Source organism: Pinus tabuliformis, chromosome 4_2 (genome assembly GCF_031772625.1).
Source record: "Pinus tabuliformis cultivar Carrire ecotype Pingquan chromosome 4_2, CPIR1, whole genome shotgun sequence".
Classification (NCBI taxonomy): Eukaryota; Viridiplantae; Streptophyta; class Pinopsida; order Pinales; family Pinaceae; genus Pinus; species Pinus tabuliformis.
The window spans coordinates 199385544-199392775 of NC_142304.1; positions in this window are offsets into that span (position 1 = coordinate 199385544).

The following is a 7232-nucleotide window of genomic DNA, read 5'->3' on the forward strand; positions in this document are numbered from 1 at the left end:
TGGTTGGTACCCAAGGAATATCTTTAAATCATTCCAGCAGTGGTCAGACCATATGACTGGATGGGACTCCTATACCAAACGACGTAAGGTCTATTTCCTACTTCACATCAGGGATATGCCCTTAAAAGGTTTGCAGCATCCAAAACTGAAACAAGACATTAACTTGATCAAGTGCATCAGAATGAATTAAGTCCAACAACCAAAATATTGGTAAGAATTATAATTAAATTGAACATGGTTCATTTTCCATATATTCAATGCTTGCAAAGTGCAAGTTTAAGAGTATCATCATCAATCCATTTGCAATATTTTTGTTTCTCAAGGTTGGTAGGCCGTTCTCACTTATATGGTCTGATATTTGGTTCCATAACATTGTCTTCTCTTAGAAAATGCCATATCTCCTCAGACTGTCTTACACCCCTTGTGAAAGAAAACAACCTAAACACTCACATAATTAAGTGTTTTTATTGATACTAAGATTTTTGCAAACCCAAAATGCACAAAATTCCATTGATAACATCAACTATTGCAGAAAGCAATGTCATCATGGCTCTTCCATGAAAAATTACATCGAGGGGAGAGTCATTTCCATTGTATACAATCCTGTTAACATATTTATCATTCATTAAAAACTAGTTCCAATGGCAAGTCATATAAAAGGAAGGCTTGGGGTCTATCGCCCATGCACTCTTTCCTACATGGATTACCAAAATTGAAACCAAGTAATATTTACCATGATATTGAGAAGATATTTTAGCCTAATCATAGGAATCATCATTTTTCTTCTTATTCTTCTTCTTATCATCCATGCATTGTTATAAAAAATCCTAAACCTTTCCAGAGTTCCAATCATTTTCCTTGGAAATTTTGGGAGACTTGTGTCTCTGATAGTATTTAGATGCATCCTTTCCTCTCTTATTTTTTGTCTCCTTTCATATTTCATGAATAACCAAGGCACCATTCATTTATTAAAAATAGTTTGGCCTCACGTCTTCTATGAGTAAAAAAACCATGACATCATCAAGAACCAATGTATTTAAAACGATTACAATGCCCATTACTATAATTGCCCATGGATAATGAAAATAAAATAAAAATGTACACAATGACCCTCCTTATCCATCTTCAAAAAAATGAGATAAATTGGATCAAAATAGTATTAAATATGTTTAAAATAATTGTCACCCATTCTTAAGAAAAACATATTTTATACCAGAAAAGTTTATTAGCCAAGGATATACACTTATATAAATCATATAAGCTCTTCTAAATAATTGTTGATTTTTTTATTCACAAATGTTTAACATTACAACATTGACCAGATAAAATTTTATAAGTGTTTTTCTTCTCTTCCCAACATCTCCAACTCATCATCCTTAATACTAGTAGTTTTGGTTACATATACTACAATATGCAAATCTCAATATATAAGAATCCTCATAGCTAAAATATAGTTCTAGTAAGATTATTCATTATTAATCGAGATGTACATTCCATTTCCCTACAATAATATTTCATTTCATGCAAGTTCCCCCTTGTAAGACCCCCTCGTTAATTGTTCAGGACTTTTATTTCTCCTGTTTTGACTGGAAAAATTATAAGTTATTTCTTTTATTTTATCTAGAAAAAATAAAAAGTTGGAAAACAATTGTTGATGTAAATATTTTTATTTTTAAATAAAAATAAATGTTTATTGTGTGGTTAAAAACTCTTGAAAATGTATTCAGGACTGTTAGGTGTAAATTAACTCTGATTTTTCAGAAAAACAATTGGAATTGGTTATGTCTCTAGAAAGGGTATATATAAAAGGAAAACAAATCTAAATGAAAGAAAGATAGAGCAGAGGAATATATGGCTAGAGATAAATGCCAGGAAACATGTGCTTTAATAGAATCCAGTCTGAGACAAAGATATTGATTCTTGACTAAAACGAGTGGGAGATAAAGACTAGTTCGAGCTAGAGAAATATGAAGGACGTTGATTAAGGGTTTTGGACAAGTATTTTTATAATAATTCTTGGAATTTTTTCCCTATCAGAAAGAGTGGAGCTTAGGGGTAGTTGGCTGAGAATCTATCTTATGGTTACATGGACCGTAAAAATCCTCTGTACATTTCCAGGATAGAAATAGATAATTACTTTGTTAATGTACTGAGTTGATTTAGATGACTAGAGTAGGAAACTGTAGGGTAGAATTAATTTGAGGAAAATGTAGATTTTGGGTAACAGTAGTACCTTTAGAAAAGAGAATTAGAATTTTGTAGTTCTTACTTCAATAATTAAAGACAACAACAGTGACCAGAAATCAATATTCTGGTAAGGGCATCTTACACAAAGGCTCAAGAAAAAAGAACTATATTTAAATGTAGGCGATGAGAAAATGTTTTAAAAGAATCAGTAAGGGTATTTTCCCTTTAGAAATTTATGGATGGAGATCTTTCAGTCATAATTGAAAGTTACTGACAAGGATATATATATATATATATATATATATATATATATATATATGTGCAAACATTTACATACGTTTGTAGATTCTCAAGTATAAGTACAGTTAAATTTGCAAACTAATTCTCAAGGAGAAGCTTTGGCCTTTTGAAAACAATTTGAAAATGCAAGTTAAATTTTTTCTTAGTAAGCACTTGGTAAACTGAGAAATGTTTTATGCATCTAACTATAAAGGACAAAAAGACGAGCTAGAAATAATATTTGTATTCATATCATAGTAGTATTTAGACATGCAAGGAAAATAAAAACATAATTCATTTTGTAGGAAAATCCCTTTTTTGAAAAAATAAATTGAAGCTTCTTCTTCCACACACACACATACACACATATATATAATCAAAACAAGAAGTATGCACTAAATATAGTGTGAAAGGAAAAACATTTATAGTCAAACCCAGGGTTCGGGTCAACATCAAAATCTATGGTAATCTTGATAAACATTTTTAGACAATAAATAAAGACTGCTTGTAGTAATACCATTAAATAGTTTCCAATACAAATTCCTTTCCTAAAGAATACATGAGCTTCACTGATGGGTCATATTCAAAATATCACAGGAATACATTAACCCAGAGTATTGGTGAGCTAAAACCTAATGCTTAATAACCGAGAAGGGACCTAGGCCACACATTCCAGGAAACCTGAGAAATGAAAACATGTTAATTCCATAAGAACCTGGACAATCATACTAATGATTCCTCTAGAGAAATCATTCAACCGAAAGACTATGATATAGGGATTTCATTCGAGTGAGAATGTGAATGTATGAGAGAATTAGGAAATGATAGAAAACTAATATATATATATATATATATATATATATATATATATATATATATATATATATTAAATTTACCAATAAAGCATGGAAGTCCAAAACTTAGATAATTTCTAGCCTTCAGTCAACTACAAACATGAAGGCATGCTGATACCTTTATGTATATATGGGACCATAACTTCCAATTAAATTGAAAAGGGTATATTATCAAGTTGGAAATTAGTGTAAAGTGGGGGTTAATAGAAAATTATTTTACCTATAGAGATTGTGATGTCATGTCTAGCTTGAATGCCTCTTATGGAAAAACATTTCTAGCTGGGAGGGTTTCAATCCATTGCAGTGAGAGATTTACGATGCCTGCAGAAAATATTGAAGAAAACTCCAATGGGTAATGTGGTCATAAGAATAATAAATGAAGAGAAGGAAACGATGAATAATAAACCTAGTCAATCACCACAAAATATAGGTTTCAGTTTGATAAGAAAGGAAAAAACAACCTAGAAAAGTATTAACCCTTATCCGCTGGTAATGGAGTTCAGCACCAAAGTTGCGATAGTATGGATTTGTTCGAGAGAAATGTGGGTTCAAAGGCCACTAGGTTGGTAGAGAATAAAAATAAGGTAACAAATACATGTTCTTGGAAAATAGAGTTATAGAATGAGCCAAGGATGATGAATAGGGTTTGGGTTGTTACACAAAAACTAGCTCAAGCCTCTTCCACCAGTTATCTAAACTCTAATAATAAAAATTGTCAATGGTCGAACACAATAAAGTCACCATGCCTATGAAAAATCACTAAAAGATATGCCATGCTTCATAGCCATTAGTTACAACTTTTGAAGATCTAGAGTCTTCCATATGAGAGTGTGTCAAGAATAAGGTTAGAATATAAGTTTCACTACCCAATAAAAACACTTCAGCAACATAATTACAATGAGAGGTTATAAGAATGCATAAGTATTTGTAATGGAACACTATAAACAATGACACTATGATAAGTGAACCAATCCGTCACATGTGATGCACGCTCCGAACAAACATTACATAAATGGAAATATTTACCAAATAATAACACTAAGGACTTAAGTTATGATTGAAATTACGGAGGTAAATACCCACATTAACCAAAAAAAATCAAACTCTTGTATATGAGTACTATAAATAACGAAATAGAACCATATGGACGATGGTGAAGTTTATACTATATAGCTTGACAATAAAAGCATGACTGGTTGGTGTTAGTGTGGAAGACAAAGACGTACAGTAAATAGTAATTACATAACTGGTTGACTAATAAAAAATAACTGTGTAAATTTAATATGCTTCTAAAATAAGCTAAATAATATTACAGAACATTTTATTGGGAAAACAAAATATTTGAATCTAAATAATATTACAGAACATTTTATTGGGAAAACAAAATATTTGAATCATTTGATTAAGCAAACCATTTATAGAAAATTAAAAAAAGAAGAAGTTAAAGTTCTTGATTTACATGTAATTTAATGCAAAAATGATCTATGGATTACACTAGACCTATAGGCTTAAGTTCGAGATTGATATTAATTAATCATAAAAGAGACGGCATCATTCATATAATCTCAACATGTTTGTAAAAGGGTTGTTATGCTGGTTGTTAATGTGTATTATTTTTGTCTATATGATAAATTATAATTATATATATATATAAATTGAATTTATTTATTTTCAATTAAAAAAAATAGATTGGTAAATATAATATAAATATTAAAATTTAATATTTTTATAATATATTATTATAATTAATTATATATAAAATAAAAATAAAAAATTATTTACTTTAATATAATTAAACCCAATTGAAAAACAATAATATATTTATATAATAAATTGATGTAAGCATAATATGTATTTTTCCATAAATTATAGTTCAAGAAATTTTATTTGAGAAACAATGATCTTTAATTTATATTTTAAACCATTCACAATAATACATTATATGAAATATTAATAATTCTAATGAACAAAACAAAATATATAATAGTATCATTAATCATAAAAAGATATGTATATTATATCTAGTTTTTAAATTGTTATTATTGAAATGTTAAATATATTGTGATATTGAACAAAACTATATTATCAATCTTAATCATAATATCTTTTATTACTCAAGTCAACTTCTTAAATTATTATTTTCAATGTGTCACACTATTAAAAGTTAACTATATTATCAAATTCAAGCATAACATCTTAATTTATTATTATTGAAATGTTGCAATCTGAAATTATTTTAAAGTCAAACATATTATTATTATTATGTCACAAACATATTATTATTATTATGTCACAATATGTTAGTACCTAAATAAACATATTAAATTATCATTATTGAAATGTCATTTTATTTTGAAATTCCATGATTTCATATAGTTTAGAAGTCAACCATATTATCAACTTACTTATGATAGAATGTGACATAATATTGAAGTAAGTGAGGTGGAAAATATTCTTCTTACATCATTCTATGAGAGAAGAATATGCACAAAAAATCTAAAAATAAATTAGCTAAAAAAAAAACAATAAAAAATTAACAACATGACCTCTTGGGAAAATAATGTCTAAGATAAAATCTATATAGCGTAAAAAAATGCTCAATGTATTATTCAAAAAACAAAGAATTATAATACATGGTCTTTACTATCTTAACCAAAGTGTTCGACAATAACATAATTCTAGAAAAATTTAAGCAGACTAATAGTAAGATAAAAACTTATACAATCACATTTTTTCCAACACCAGGGATGAATGAATAGACATATTAAGCCATAAAGCATTTATGGCTTCTCATTTATACATATTTGAAATCACTAGTAAGTTATTCTCTACCATTCAACTACTATAAATTTATTCCCTATCACTACATATTATACATTACTATACCTTTCCATTTATTCCCTTCTACATTACAATATTAAAATATCTATGACACACTTGTGCCAACATTATCATAGTTTCCATATACTGTGCAAGGGTAGAAAGGAGAACACATCAAACTATGTGCTAATTTCAATGACCCATTAGGCCCATTAACTTAAAGCATGACTTTAATTTACCTACACCCACTGACTTTTTTAATGCATCTACAACACTCCTAAATGTATCAACTTTCTTTGATATCAACTTTCCATAGCTACAATGTCCCTAATAAATAGTACTAGATATCTACATGCTTTCCTTTTGCATCAACTATTGGATTCTTTCAAATTTTCGAGAAAAATGGCACAATTTCTATCACATTCAAGTGTTGCTTATGAACATAGTTTAATAATCGAAATGAAATTCATATATGCATAGGTAGATGCCATACACTTTACTGGTATAGTGGAAAAACCAAGTTTACCATGTCCTTTCTTCATATATCATATTTTTCCACCAAACAATCAATTCATGTATGTACTCATATATCTCGTTCTATATTCAATCGCTACCCAATTAGAATCCTCATAAAACTATATATTTACTAATATTGTGTCCCATAAAACACATATTTTATAGTAAATGGATCATTTAAAAGTACATCACAATTACCTATAGACCCTCTTGACTATATCATTATGCTCACATCCAAGGTTAATCGTGAACCAATTGAAAATTCCCACTAATACGGAAATGGTTGGTTTCATACAAACTATATAGGATATATCTAATAATTAAGTGCGCCAGCATAATGAACATAATGTGTGTCCTCCATATCTGTATTTTTTGTATGGAACTCATGAAGAGAAAGGTTAGTTACCATAGAAACTATATCAATAAAATCTTTGCATTTTGTCATAGAAAAAACTTGTAGCATATAATTTATATACATATTATATCTCAACCAAAGCCTTATATTTTCTCCATTCCTCTCCATCAACATTTTTAACATATATTTTGGAGTCACAGTGTCCATATCAAATCATGTAT